The sequence below is a fragment of the Dendrobates tinctorius genome, unplaced genomic scaffold, assembly GCF_039654945.1.
Source record: "Dendrobates tinctorius isolate UK_male_01 unplaced genomic scaffold, ASM3965494v1 ptg000257l, whole genome shotgun sequence".
Classification (NCBI taxonomy): Eukaryota; Metazoa; Chordata; class Amphibia; order Anura; family Dendrobatidae; genus Dendrobates; species Dendrobates tinctorius.
The window spans coordinates 582436-598411 of NW_027361924.1; positions in this window are offsets into that span (position 1 = coordinate 582436).

A 15976-nucleotide genomic window follows, 5' to 3' on the forward strand; every position below is an offset into this window, starting at 1 on the left:
CGTAGTAATATTTGAGAAGTGTTGCTGCATCCGTCTTCTCAATTCCTGGGTTGTTTGTCCCACATACACCTTGGGACAGGGACAGAGCATAAATCAAATAACGTGATTTGCAGTTGAAGTATGAATTAGTCGTAATCTGAAATGGAGAGAAAGGAAGAGTAAAGGTGTTGTCACTGATCATGAAGGGGCAGATATTACAATTCCCACATGGGAAAGTACCCCTTAACCGTACACCCCGATTAAGCCTGGTAGTCGGACGTTTGAAATGACTGTGACTCAACCAGTCCTTCAAATTTCTAGCTCGCCTTGCCACTAGGCATGGCTGTGTGGAAATGTGGGTTCTCAATCTGGACTCACTGAGGAGAATCCCCCAGTGCCTAGTTAAAATCCCCCGTATGTCCTGCCATTGGTTATTATATGTGGTTATAATGCCAGGAGGCTTGGGAGGCCCCTTAACACGGGATTGTAACAAGCTATCCCTAGCCATATCTCTTTCACTCAAAAATGCTTGTGAGATTACCTTCTTAGGATAGCCCCTGTTTCTGAACCGACAGGTCAGGTCCCGTGCTTGGAACAAAAAATCTTCATTATTACTGCAGTTCCTTTTGGCCCGATAGAATTGGCCCTTAGGTATACCCATCTTCAGATGTTGAGGGTGAAAGCTTGTAAAATGATATGATATGACGCGGTCAGGACCACTGGTGCATCGCTAAGTGGTCGCTAGTGACCTGCCACACAGGCAGATCTCACCAGCAACATAGCAGGGGTCAGGGGTCGCTACTTACCTGTCAGACGAGGCGATCCTGACGTCCTCCCGCCCGCGTCCACGCGTCGCTTGTCTCCACAGCAGGAAGCCCAGCAGGAAGCAGACGACGAGAAATGGTCCAGGACGTTCTCGCGCGATCAGCGATAACCAGCGGGGGAGTGGTCGGTGGTAAGTATCAGACATAGCGATATCGCTAGCAATATCGCTATAACGTCACAAAAAACAGTGACGTTATAGCGATATTGCTAACGATATCGCTTAGTGTGACAGGCCCTTTACTGTTATCTTTATACTGTTTTTTCAGTGGCTAGTAATTTTCTCCCCATCTAATTGTATATTTCCCGATGGACTTACAAGGTTAAAAGTTCCAGGAATCCACTTCTATTCACATACTGGAGGTCTCTAAATTAAACTAAGTATGGCTGAAACAGCCTCAATTTGCATGTAAAAATGGAGGGAAATTAAATTGCTGTAAAAGGTAGGAATAATTTTTCAGGTAACTTATCAAAATATTAGATTGGTATATTGCATCGGTCATTGCAATACAGTGATTACAAAATGAGAGTAAATTTTAGGCAAAATGTCATTTTTTTTACATTTTAAAATTACAAAAAGGAAAATGATAAGATGCAAAAGTTTGGGCACCCTTGGAGCTTTGTGTGCCTCCTCTAACCTTGGCCCAAAAAAACAGCAGTCATGAGTAGTTCTAAGCAGCTGCCTAGCACTCTGAAAATGAAAATAGTGGAGGTCCACAAAGCAGGAGGCTACAAGAAGATAATAAAGCGTTTTCAAGTCTCCCTTTCCTCAGTTTGAAATGTAATTAAGAAATGAAAGTTAATAGGAGCAGTGGAGGTAAAGATAAGGCCAGGAAGACCAAGCAATATTTGTGTGATAACTGCTCATAGGATTGCTGAAGACACTTGCACAAATATGGGCTTCATGGAAGAGAAATCAGAAGAAAACCTCTCCTGTGTCCTCACCACAAAATTCAGCATCAGAAGTATGCAAAAGAACATCTAAACAAGCCTGATGCATTTCGGAACCAAATCCTGTGAACTGATGAGGTTAAAATAAAACATTTTGGCCACAATAATCAAAAGTATTTGTGGAGGAAAAAGGGCACAGAATTTCAGGCAAAGAACATCTCGCCAACCATTAAGTTTGTGAGTAGATCAATCAATCTGTGGGGTTGTGCTGCAGCAAATGGCATGGGGAAGATTTCACGAGTAAAGGAATAAATGGATTCAATGAAATTTCAACAAATTCTTGATGGAAACATAACACCATCTGTAAAAAGGATGAAGTTAAAAGGGGATGGCTTCTACAAATGGATAATAATCCTAAACACATGTCAAAATCCAAAATAGACGGTCTCAAAAGGCGGAAGCTGAAAGTTTTAGAATGACCCTCACAGTACTCTGATCTGAACATTATTGAAAATCTGTGGCAAGACCTCAAAATAGCAGTGCATGCTAGACGATCCAGGAATCTCACAGAGCTGGAAAAATTTTGTAATTTTTAAAATGTAAATGATGAAAATATATATTTTTTGCCTAACATGCGAAGAAAATATGTCATGTGTAACTTTAGGCCTTTTAGAGATCATTTCCTCTTCAACTTACTTAACTGTTCCCTATAACAGTAATTTTGACCAGGAGTGCCCAAACTTTTACATTCCAAAGTATATGAATTGGGATATGCTCCAGAACTCTTTCCATAGAAGTGCATTAGACATGTGACATACATGTAGATTGCATGTCAAGAATGGGATATATTGTTTTTAAGCACAACACTACTTGTACCCTAGTTTACATGTGTGTAATAAAAAGGGATGATTAGCAGCCATGTGTAATGGTAATGACTATACAAATTAGTCCAGTGCTATGTATATTTTGCTGTAGTGTAATGATCCATAAAAGAAAGCTCAAATATGCATGATATACGCTGACTTCATTAATTACTTTATTCAAGTTGGATAATGTGGAAGTTTCCATTAGAAGTCAGGACAGTAGTCTTAAATTTGGCCCTGATGATGATGGGCCCTTGACTCCTGAAGAGTCGTCCTTTAACAAGAGAGGAAAAACCCCCAGTGGAGGAAACCTCTAGGGATCCAAGGTTAAAGGAGTGCCCTTCCCTTGGGCTGTGGATAGGTGAGAACAGAGACCAAGCCCGGAATCTGCCTCTTCTTACAGCCGGTACCTCACCTGTGTCGTGGGTACACTTGGCTGCTGAAAGTCTGGTAAATGTTATATGACTGGATGAGAGCAGTCCAAGCCTGGAATCTGCCTCTTCATGCAGCAAGTAAGTCACTTGTCCGTGAACACGTCTGACTGTGGAAAGTCCGGTAAGGGTCATGTCCATATGTGAGAGCAGTCCAAGCCTGGAATCTGCCTCTTCATGCAGCAGGTAATTCACTTGTCCATGAACACACCTGACTGCGGAAAGTCCAGTAAATGTCACATCCATGGGTGAGAGTAGAGACCTATCCCGGAATCTACATCGTTGTGCAGCAGGTAAGTAACTTGTCCGTGAACATGTCTGACTGCAGAATCTCTGGTAAGTGTCATATCCATGGGTGAATGCAGAGACCAATCCTGGAATCTGTATCTGTTTTGCTTCATCACTGGTTGCCTGATCCTCACATGGTAGCCACCATGTAAAGGAGTTGTAGTGGAGTTGTCCCCTCCTGCTGGATTCCTTTTCAAAATAAAAAAAATAGAATTAAGTACTGTAGATAAAGCACTGAAGAAATTACAAACTCATTTCTTTACTGTATCAAGTGTAATCATCCAAATAATGGGACAGGGCAGCAATAGTTAAATCATGTGGCCTGCTGGAATACAGCGATGAAACATTGCACGTCAACCATTTTCAAGAGACAGTATTTGCAGAACACGTACACTGCACCTTAAATATTATGAAATCTCCCGCATTAGTGGCTATAATAATTCCTCAGACCCCAGTCTTTTAATCAATGAACCTATTCCCATCACAATGGTGGGAACATGTTTCGTGGCTTAACAAATGCCGCCGATCATCATGAATTTGACGAGCTGAGGCTGCCACGCCACCCAACCTGCCCAAGCTCTGGCACGTTATCGGAACTGGGCGAAAATGGCAGAAGAATGCCAAAATCCACAATATTTTAGCGCAGCCTGTAGTTTCACCAAAATGTTGTGACATTTCAAAGCTTTTTAATGTCAGAATACTGGGGTAAATGAGTTGATAAATCGGGACCCCAAATCCTTTTGAAATAAATCTAAGATGATCTTCTGATAAACTTTGAGCTGAGATAGTAAAACACTTACTTCTTTTTATAGAATCCTTCTTTGTTTCGGAAATATCTCATTTGACGTCCAGGTTGTGAGGACTCAGAATCATAGATATAAACATATCGATCATCCGATTCTTGAAAGGAAACATTTTTCCCTTTGCTTTTATATTTCATGGGATTTCTTCCTTTTAGAATAGACGGAGGTGTCTGTCTGTAGTCATCTAAGTCCGGATTAATCTTGGACTCTTTCACCTCCACTATTCTGGCCTTGTGCAGCATTGTAATGTCTCCAGATGTACAGTAAATGTCAGATTCTCCTGTAACGCAAAATATTGAAATTAGATTTAATAAAATACAAGATTCTGTGTGATTAAGATTATTAACACTTACAGGTTATTATAACTTCTAAATAGTATATTAGACTGAGAAAAGAGGGACCCAATCCCCAGAGAAAAGCTCCAGAAATTCAGAGAAAGCAAAGCTTAAAGAGCCACCCGGGGACTAAAGTGAGACCTGACTGGCCCAACGCTGCAACCAGTCGGCTTCCCCCTGCGCTGCTGCACTTGCTGGACAGGTCTACTCTAATGAAAGATATGGGAGAGACCTGTCAGTCAAGGAGATGCCAGCTTGGGACAGCACCAGATTTTTCAAGTCTCTCCATGTGGTCACTGGTCAGCTCTGCAAAATATGTTTTCTACAGATATCTGATATTATCACCCCTAGAATATTACATTGAATTATGACAACAGAAGGTCTGAGTCTCTATAGCTATCAATATATTAACGGCTCGTTCACTGACAAGTTCCTATAGAAGACCATTTTTTAATTTATATATTAGGTTGTTTTTCTATTAAATCTATTTCACGAATGCTCGGAGAACTTACTGTCAGAGGAGGTGACCTCATCCTCATCTGGGCTGTTATCGATTATTACTTCAGGGGGTCCAGGCACTGAGATCTTGTTGCCTGTGAGGACATCTCTCTGTTCATTCCCAGGTCCATGAAGCAAATCACTAATGGTAATTGGTTTGTAGTCCTCACGTTTTCCTGTAACACAGAACATAGAAATCAACATTTCTAAAATAAAAGCTTCCATCATGTTTCTCGTGAATGCCCTGAGAACTTACTGTCAGAGGAGGTGACCTCATCCTTATCTGGGCTGATAATGATTATTACATGGGCGGCACGGTGGCTCAGCCTTGCAGCATGGGGTCCTGGGTTCGAATCGCACCAAGCACAACATCTGCAAGGAGTTTGTATGTTCTCCCCGTGTTTGCGTGGGTTTCCTCCCACATTCTAAATACATACTAATAGGGAATTTAGATTGTGAGCCCCATCGAGGGGGACAGTGATGATGTGTGCAAACTGTAAAGCGCTGCAGAATATGTTAGCGCTATGTAAAGATTATTATTATTACATCAGGGGGTCCAGGCACTGAGATCTTGTTGCCTGTGAGGACGTCTCTCTGTTCATGGTAAGTGTAACACTACCACAACCACACATAAGACATTTTGTGAGCCACAAAACTGAATTGCGGTCATATGGTTCAGAAGACGACTAGAATGGCGCTGGAAAACAGAGTAGATTGCAAATAGTATTTTATCACATGTACACTAAACTACTGATATCTCTAGAAGGGATTAGACAATACATTTGCAGCTGGAGAGCTTCTGTAATGTCAGATTTGCTAAGCTACAACTTAAACTAAAAAAGAACCTCCTAGTATATACGAAACTTTTACAAAAAGTTGTCATAAAAACCTGTCCTTCAGCACGGGGCCTGTCTATTGGACTATTAAGTGACACTGATTTCCAGTGGAATCCAGTGGAGGGAAAGCTATGTTCTGATCGTTTTGGTCAACTAATTTGAAACCTTTACCCCTGATGAAACCCTTGAAATAGAGGGGGAAACACGTTGGAAGCTACAGTTTATCATGTTCTGAAAAAACATCAGGTATAATGCTTCTTTATATGTAGACAAATGATGTTATATTATGCTATATATGCACCAGTGTTTTTTGATTACTCATGTTCTGCATAAAACCAGTGATCATTAATCTGAGGTTTAGGGAATATTATCCCTTTGTCTCTCTTTGTGTTTGCATCTGGTGTTAAATGGCCGCCGGACGGGTCCTTGAGGGGAGATATATCTCATTGCGGTTCGTAGTCGCAGTGATGTGATCTCGGAAGCATGCTCCAGCACATATAGTGCTGCCAGAGTTATTAGGCTATTACAGTGCCGGGATTTAGGAGCAGTCATAAGAGATGGGTGGGAATGACCGCTCACATATCCTCATCCCCAGGGTGTGGTTTTGCAGATAAAATGGAGGCTGAGTGTCTCATTCAGTGTCTGGAGCCAGAGATGTGTGGCTCTCCTGTTTGTTGGGCTGTGCTAAAGATAGGGTGCACAGATCGCATGCGGCCGTGTGCGATAGTAGGAGGAGATGACCGGACGGGGCGGGCATGGAGCGGGCAGGGGCGGGGCTTAGCGGCGCCGTGCGCTGCATGTAAAATACGCTAGTGTGAAACTAGCCTTAGAGCAGGACAATTGTCCTGAAAACAAATGTAAATGGAGAAATTACTTAAAATAACAAAATATTTGAAAAAAAAATCTTAAACCAAAAGGCGGAAGTCCAAGTTGAGGAGTGGAGCAGTTCCTTGTGAGTGTATTTCACTGTATTTGTTAATAAATAAATAAAAAAAAATGCAGATTCCACTATTTTTAATAACCAGCAAATGGAAGGCAGACAGCTGTGAGCTGTTCTTATTATGCTGGGAAGGGGCCAATATCCATGGACCGTCCCAGCCTATTAGTATCACCCGCCTCCAGCTGACTGCTTTGCTTTTACTGGTTATTAAAAATGGGATGACCCTAAAAAATGATGTGGGGTTCCCCCTATTTTTAATAACCATCTAAGGCAAAGTAGAGAGCTGGGTGATTATATTAACTTGCTGGGAAGGTCCATAGATAGTGGCCCTTTACCAGCATTATAATACCAACTTACTGCTGTCTGCTTTCCTTTGGCTGGATATTAAAAATATGTGGGACCCCACGTCATTTTTATTTTAGGGTCCCACCCTATTTCTAATAACTAGAAGGCAAAGCAGACAACTGAAATTAATAGGATGTGAAGCTCCATCGTTATTGGGCCCTTCCCAGCATAATAAAACCAGCTCACATGCAATATAAGTCAGTGTAGGCCTGAACTTTTGTGCTGTAAAATGACTGTTGAAAGTGGTTGGGGTTTTTAAAAGGAAGTAAAATTGGGTTAGGAGCAGGACAGCTGCTCTGAAAACAAATGTGGATAGCAATTTCACTTAAAATTACGGAGAATAAAAAAATAATAATTATCTTGAACCAGGAGGCAGAGGTCCAGGTGGAGGAGAAGGTGGAAGAGGTGGAGATGGATGTGGCGGTGTAGGTGGAAGAAGCACGGGAGGAGGTATACAACACTGTTTTTGTGGAGTTTTTGTTTTTTATGGAAATTACTTAAAAGTTTTGTTATGGTAATTGCTGGGTTCTGTAGGTGTACTATACAGTGGGTATGGAAAGTATTCAGAATTCAGACCCCTTTATATTTTTCACTCTTTGTTTCATTGCAGCCATTTGGTAAATGTAAAAAAAAAATCATTTTTTTCTCATTAATAGAGGAGACCTGTGTGGAAACGCGCTGTGTGAGGGTCTGCAGTGTCAACGTCTGAACCTAAAGGAGATCTTCGATACACAGATACATGTAAGTCTGGCAGAAACTCGTCTGCTTATCCTTGTAAGGATTTGTGCAGACTGAGATTTTTGAGGAGTTTTTGGAGCAGAGTCTGAGTGGAAACTCTCCACATCCTCCTCAAAAACTTGAGGAGTTTCCGCTCAGTTTTTGCTCCAAAGACTCAGTGTGCACATACCCTAAAGCTCCATTCTGGTCTTTGTAGCTGCCCCCTCTGAGGGCACAGGCTGAGGTTTCTGGCCCATATGCCTAATTGTAGCTACACTTTCACAACACGTGAACATGACAAACGTGGCATCTTGAATGTTCATCTCAGATCTATTCCGACATCTTATCTGAGAGTATGAGGAAATATGGGCGAGTGGGAAAATCTCATGTAAGGGCTATATACATCCAAATATCAATAGATCAATAGATCCAGCCATAAATTCAGGCTCTTGTCAGATGACATTTATGACTGCAGTGATTCATATAATGTAAATTTTATAATGTTTATTTTTTTGTAAGCATAGATTAAACAATGAATACTTACCATGGATGAAGCGATAACATTTTAAAGGGGAAAATCCATCCTGTCCATTCTCATTTTGCATAATTTTTAATAAAGATTCAATCGTTGAAACGTTATAATATATATTGATATAAAAATATACTTCTTCCTCCACTTATGAACCATTTTTATCCTCCTCCACCTCCCAAACTTATCATTCACTTTGAAAAGCTCCTAAAATCCATCTTTGTCAAAATAAGGACTAACAGCTCACTGCAGGATCAGATTACAACTACTTATTGAAGTCTATGGAAAGGAGAAGGGGAAAGAGTAGCAGAGACACCACAGACTCACGCCATTGCTTTCTAGCGTTTTTTTTTTTCTTATTTCATAGCTGGATTCCCAGTTACACTGCTCACAATTGATGCATAATGCAGATTTTACTCACAAAAATGGCCCAATAGGGCATGTGATGATCAGTACCAGGTAAAGAACCCCAAAGACATTAGACAAACTTGGGAGAATTAGTGAATTGGCTGTCATATGATGACCAAAAAAAAATCCAACATACCATTTCATCTCACCAAAGCAGCTGAAGAGCGTTCGTTATGGTCGAAATTGGTCAAAATCAGGTTTTTTTAAATTAACTTTAATCAGATGTGTATGGGGGGTTACCTTATACTTGTATGGCGCCCCTGAGGGTTCAGTCGCCACAGAGGTACTGCACCTTCTCCTGAGGTGTGGTACCCCACCATCCAGGTAAGGTGGAGACACCTGACCACGCTCCAACACCTGCATTCCACACAACATAGTAGTGTAGCAAAGCACCCTTTGGTGGCTCCCTGCTTGGAACACGAAGCGTGCTGGGAGGCGGGTGGAGTTTAGTTTGCACCAAAAGAGCAGGAATAGTTTAGGATTTAGTCAGTCTGTGAGAGGAGATCCCCTGAGTGGGATGGATGGAAGGAAGTGCTGCAGCCGACCTAAGTGACCTGGGTCCGCTGGCACAGGAAAGGAACAGTAATAGAAAACCTGACTCTCTATAAGAAGGAAAGGATTAGTATGGAACGTGAGGAGAAGAAGAGGACTAAGGATTAGGGTTAGAGGAGAACCCTTCCCAAGTTATAAGCGCAAGGCCGGGGCCCGGTCCCCGAGGTTGTACAGATACTAATGGTCCTGCAGCAGACACCGGAGGAATAGAAGTTGTCACCACTTTATTCCCACACAAGACTTGGGGGCACAACAGCATCGTGAGTGAGCCGGGACTAGGTAATAAGGAGTCCCCGAAGCAGGCTACAGCTGTCTGCCGTACAAGTAGAGTTCATAGGAACATCTGACAGGAGGAACTCCAGTGTAACTCAGTACTGTGAGTACTTCACTAAAGGCGCTAAGAGGGAGACGTTCAGAAAAGGCACATATGTTGGCAGAGTGTTGGAAAGGAAGGCTTCATCTTGCCTGGAAGTTGGCTGAGCGCCTGACCCCGGAGGACACGGCATGGATGCGGGCCCTTGTACCACAACAGACTGTGAGTAAAGCTTTGGAACTACATGCCCTGGTGTCCTCCACTTATTCCTGCGTCAACCTGCCCGGCACTGCTACATCTCCTGCGCCTGACACTACACCATCTACGTGTCACTTCACCTACTCTGCCCTGGGACTACAGCCCTGCCTGTGGAGGGCTATATCATCATTGCTGCACCACACCATCCATCCCAGAGGATCTGTCTGCAGCGTCGGCTTAACATCTTCATTGCCGAACACCACAGGTGGCGTCACGACTCATTCATTCATAAACTCTAATCATCACAAGCACACTGAACATTCCCTTTTTACAATGGGCGCCCAGGGCCACGGGCCGGGTTCCAGCTGCCGTGACATCTCCCATTGAAGGTCATCGGGCCCGGTACCGAGTACCCCGCCAGCCCTGGGAGGGCGACCCACTTGTAACTGGCAATAGAGCAGATGACTTGTTGCTGGAGTTATAATTTTTTGCCTATATCACAGATCACCTGATAACTTTTATTGTTGGAGGTGGCTTGAGGGGTCACAATCATTCTCTCAGATCAAGCTAAGGTAAAGCCTATTAGAACTAACCACAGTTTTTAGTACCTGTATATAAAAGTGTATATTAAAATAATATTTGATGTTTACTTTTCAGCTCTTTTATTTCCTATAATGTACTGGTGCATAGAGGTATATATACTAGTACATAATGCCTGTAAAGAAGAATACTATTGACCTTTTAAGGCAGGAAAACAAAAGATCTTGTCACATATCTGTCCCAGGTATCTAGGGCTTCGCTCCCTTTTCCTGGGTTCGCTGCCTTTTCCTGTGCTCCACACTGGGTTTTGCAAGTTACCTCAAGTGGATCTATGGCATCATCTCCGTAGACCTATTTAAATCCTGTTAAGACACACACCTGTGTCTTGGGATTGAGACTCTAGTCCTGTGTTTGGTGTGCTTCACCACCTGTGCTTTTTAAGTTTGTGCTTGCATTCATCCTTGCTGAATTTGGCTTTATCCATCCTGCTGCTCCTTAGATTCCTGTATGTGCCAAGTCCTTGTTGCTTATGTGCCTTCCTGCCTGCTGCATCAATGACTTGGGTCCGTGTGCCCACCAGGACCTAAGGCTTAGTGGAGCTGCTTCACCTGGTGAGCCTAAAGGCCCCGTTTCACATAGAGAGATTGTTAGCGAGATCGCTGAAACATCACAACATCACAGATTTTGTGATGCAACAGTGACCTCACCAGCGATCTCGCTACATGTGACACAGCGGCGACCAGGCCCCCGCTGCGATCTCCCTGATCATGCTCGAATGTCCTAGGCCATTTTTTAATTGCTGCTGTCCCGCTGGCCAGCATGCATTTTTGTGTTTGACGCCAACGTGCGACATCGGCGACGCAGAACACAGGGACGCAGGCGGGAGTTGTCACAATAGCTGCTGTGTGACAAGGTCCCAACGACCGCCGAGGTCGTTATACGGATCGCCAGATCGTTGCTGCGTCGCTGAGTAGATCTGTCTGTTTGGCAACTTACTAGAGACCATTTAGTGATGTACCAACGATCCTTACCAGGTCGTATCGATGTTGGAATCGCTGGTGCGTCGCGTAGTGTAACGGTACCCTAACAGATCTTTGCCTGTAGTGCAGCTTGTTGGTCACTGTTAATACGTCTGCCTTTTTAACTACAGGTAATCGGTTTGTGTCTCCTTAAAATCAAGCTACCAGTATAAAGTGGTAAATTTGAATATACCAGTACATCTTGCCTGTAAAGAAGATTACTATTGAATTTTTGGGGGTAAAAAATTAAATATTTCATAGACAACGGTGCAGCCCATGGCTCTTTGTTTCTTTCTTTCTTCCATACTACAGGTGATGAGTTTGCGTCTTCTTCAGTATCAAGGCACTATCAAGAAAGAACAATATGATTGAGTTTTTGTGGAAGATAAGCTACAAAAATGGAATTAGAATTAATTTATAAAAATTGAAATCTGTGGAAAGTGCCATATGTTGTCCAGCCCTGACATATTACATGGTTGTATCAGGTCCTCCAGGATGGCAGCTTCTTTTTCCATTGGTTCTTCACTCTGTATAATAGTGGAAGGTTCTGAGCTTTTGACATCTCTATATGTCATCTATGACCTGATCAATAACATATATGGAAAATCTCCAACATTTTCTCTGTGCATTCATTGTGGCATCATTATACAAATTACATCCAATACTGACTAACTCCACTGTCCTCAAAGTATTTTTTAAGGGGTGAAGGATATACATTGGCGGTATGCGTGACTACCTCCAGTTACTAAGCCCTGGCGACGTTCCTCCATTCTGTGGGATATCCCCAGCACAGCATTTTCTTTTCATTTATTTCCTGTATCAATATTTATTTTACGTGCAAACAGAAGTGATTTACTCAGCCATGTGAGTCTAACTCACGTTCTGATCTTTTTTCACCATTATTACATGTGATGCTGTAACCTCTGTTAAAGCTAGGGGGCCCCTGCATATGCTACTCAGAATATGCATGCATCCTTGATTGTGGTGGTGTAACAGTGACCGGCATGATTGTAAATGTCCAGTATGTTTGTGGCGCCCCTAAGGGTTCAGTCGCCACAGAGGTACTGCGCCTCCTCCTGAGGTGTGGTACCCCACCATCCAGGTAAGGTGGGGACACCTGACCACGTTCCAACACCTGCATCCCACACAACATAGTAATGTAGCAAAGCACCCTTTGGTGGCTCCCTGCTTGGAACACGAAGAGTGCTGGGAGGTGGGTGGAGCTTAGTCTGCACCAAAAGATTTGGAAGAGTTTAGGATTTAGTCAGTCTGACAGGGTCAGAAGGAGAGAGAAGATCCCCGGAGTGGGATGGACGAAGGAAGTGCTGCAGCGGACCTCAGTGACCTGGGTCTGCTGGCACAGGAAAGAGACATTGATGGAAAGCCTGACTCTTTATAAGAAAGATAGTTTTGAACGGAACGTAAGGAGAAGAAGAGAACTAAGGACTAGGGTTAGAGCAGAGCCCTTCCTCAAGTTCTAGGTGCAAGGCCGGGGTCCGGTCCCCGAGGTTGTATGGATACTAATGGTCCTACAGCAGACACCGGAGGAATAGAAGTTGTCACCACTTTATTCCCACACAAGGCTTGGGGGCACAACAGCATCGTGAGTGAGCCGGGACTTAGTAGCAAGGAGTCCCCAAAGCAGGCTACAGCTGTCTGCCGTACAAGTAGAGTTCTAGGAACATCTGAAAGGAGTAACTCCAGTGTAACTCAGTACTGTGAGTACTTCACTACGAGGGAGGGAGACGTTCAGAAAAGGCACATGTTGGCGGAGTGTTGGAACGGAGTACTTCATCTTGCCTGGAAGTTGGCTGAGCTCCTGACCTGGAGGACACAGCATGGATGCGGGGACCTGTCCGCACAACAGACTGTGAGTAAAGCTTTGGAACTACATGCCCTGATGTCCTCCGCTTATTCCCGCGCCAACACACTCAGCACTGCTACATCTCTGTGCCTGACACTGCACCATCTACGCCTCTTCCCTATCTCCTCACCTACACTGCCCTGGGACTACTGCCCTACCTGTGGAGGGCCACAACATCATTGCTGCACCACACCATCTGTCCCAGAGGATCTGTCTGCAGCGTCGGCTTAACATCTTCATTGCCGAACACCACAGGTGGCGTCACGAATCATTCACTCATAAACTTTAATCATCATCCACACGTTCAAACATCCTCCATTTTACAATGGACGCCCAGGGCCACGGACCGGGTCACAGCTGCCGTGACCAAACCCCCTCTTGAAGATCTGCGGGCCCGGTACCGAGTACCCCCGCCAGCCCTGGGAGGGCGACCCAACTTGGCGTCACGAACAGGATGACGAAGCCCGGTGTCACCGGGTTCTATGTGCCGAAGATTTATTGGACTTAATTGCTGAGAATGTGCAGAATAACCAAATTGATAGACTGTAAAATGGACTCTCAAAATGGCCGCCGGCACGGTGAAGAAGGGCGTGACAATATGGGTGGTCCTAAGAAAAGAGCGCGGACTGTCCTGGGCCTCCCCTGCCTTAACTTCTATGCTACAGCAACATGGCCCACCCCCAGAGGGGTTCCTATACTGGCTTGGTATGGAGGAGTAGGAAGAAGATGCCACCCCCAGAAGGTGGAACGAAGCTCGGTGGCGGGAAAGGAGCCCGGGATGGAGAGAGAACGCCAGGACACCATGATGGAGGACGGACGGGGGCCAGGAGAACGCGATGGAGAAAAACCATGTGCCCCCAGGCAGCTCCCGCGGGGTATACGGCTACTGCGATACCATCTGCAGCGCCCACTTCCCCCTCCAAGCCGATGCTGCCACTGGATGCGGCCTGCCAGGAAAAGGTACATGAGAGTCCCGGAGCAGGCTGTGGGATGGGAGCCGAGTCCCTGCCCGGACCTGACGCGGCCGCGCAGGCTCCTGTCGGCGTGCCCCAATCCTGTACCGGCTCGGACCCAGCTGCCGTCCGCTCACCAGGCAGTCTCGGAGGTTGCGGCCGTCACCGTTTGCCACCCGGTACCCACACGGGAGCCAGACTATCACCGGGAAGTGCCAGGTATGATCCCCGCTCCTGCCATGATCCTGGTGTTAGGGACTGTGCCTGTGGACAGAAATGGTCCTGTACTTGGTGATCCCAGTGCAGCCGCTTTTCTGATAACCCATGAGTAGTGCTGACCGGGTTCAGTAAGAGACTTTGTTTATGCTGTAAAGCTGAATGGTTAACAGACGTTGTACTGGAAGCTACATGCTATTTAGTTCATGAAGAGCGGTTTATGCTGCAGTTTAAAAAACCAAATGAACTGTTTATCCCTGAGTGTCCCAGCGTATGCCTCATGGACCGGCCAAGCGAGTAAATCCCCATCCACTCATATGGTGGATCTCTACATACACCATATGGTATCTTTCAATAGAGTCATATAGGCTCACCTCATGTAAAAACTGCCTCCAGCTTTGTTACCATTCTGCTTTCGTTTTTCCAATGTTGTTTATAAAAAAAGGGAATTGATTGTCTGATATTAAAACTAGTACAGAAAAGTACATTCCCAGAAGACTTTTTTTTCCCTGCTGACAGTGACTGCATCCTCGCAGGCAACTGTGGATATAACACCATCAGTGCCTCTAACCTCAAGATACAAAGGTGAGATGGGACAGAGAATCCTTGAAAGCCATTGACTAAGCGTAAAGCAAGCTATACAGGACAATTCAGCCTTGGCATGACTTGTGGACCACTTGTGTGGTTCAAGCACCACTCCAGCATTTTTTTTGTGCTGGCAAATCTCTGAAACAAAGGAAGAAATTCCCTTGATATTGAGCCAAGCAGGTACCGTCTCTCTATGGAGAGAGGGAAAGGCTTGACTGATAGCATGTCACCTGTATAGTGCTCACTAAGCTCTGAACTTGCAGCTGAACAAGAAGGTAAGTCTGTCAGAGAGAACAAATCTTGAGAAACAATGATTAATCCACTTGATTAAAAGTAAAGGAGGCTATACAGAACATGGAGAGAAGAAAATACTTGAGAGAAAGCATGTCACCCAGATAACGCTTACTGAGCTCTGAACTTGCAGCTGAACAAGCAAAGGTGTCACAGAGAGAGAAAATAGTGGAACAAGGGCGAGATACCCTTGATTAAGAGTTCAGCCAACTATTTGGGACATAGAGAGAGGAAAAGGCTTGAGAGAAAGCATTTTAGGCCAATAACGCTCTCCGAGCTCTGAACTTGCAGCTAAACAAGCATAAGTGTCAGAGAGAAAGAATAAATCTCTGAAAAAAATGAGAATTTCCCTTGATATATAGTCAAGCAAGATATTTAGAGTATAGAGAGAGGGAAAGGCTTGAGTGATAGCATGTCACCTGTATTACGCTCTGAACTGGCAGCTGAACAATCAGTCATGTCAGAGAAAGCAAATCTTGAAAAAAAAGCCATAATACTGTTGATTACTGTCACCTGTATAGTGCTCACTAAGCTCTGAACTTGCAGCTGAACAAGAAGGTAAGTCTGTCAGAGAGAACAAATCTTGAGAAACAATGATTAATCCACTTGATTAAAAGTAAAGGAGGCTATACAGAACATGGAGAGAAGAAAATACTTGAGAGAAAGCATGTCACCCAGATAACGCTTACTGAGCTCTGAACTTGCAGCTGAACAAGCAAAGTTGTCACAGAGAGAGAAAATAGTGGAACAAGGGCGA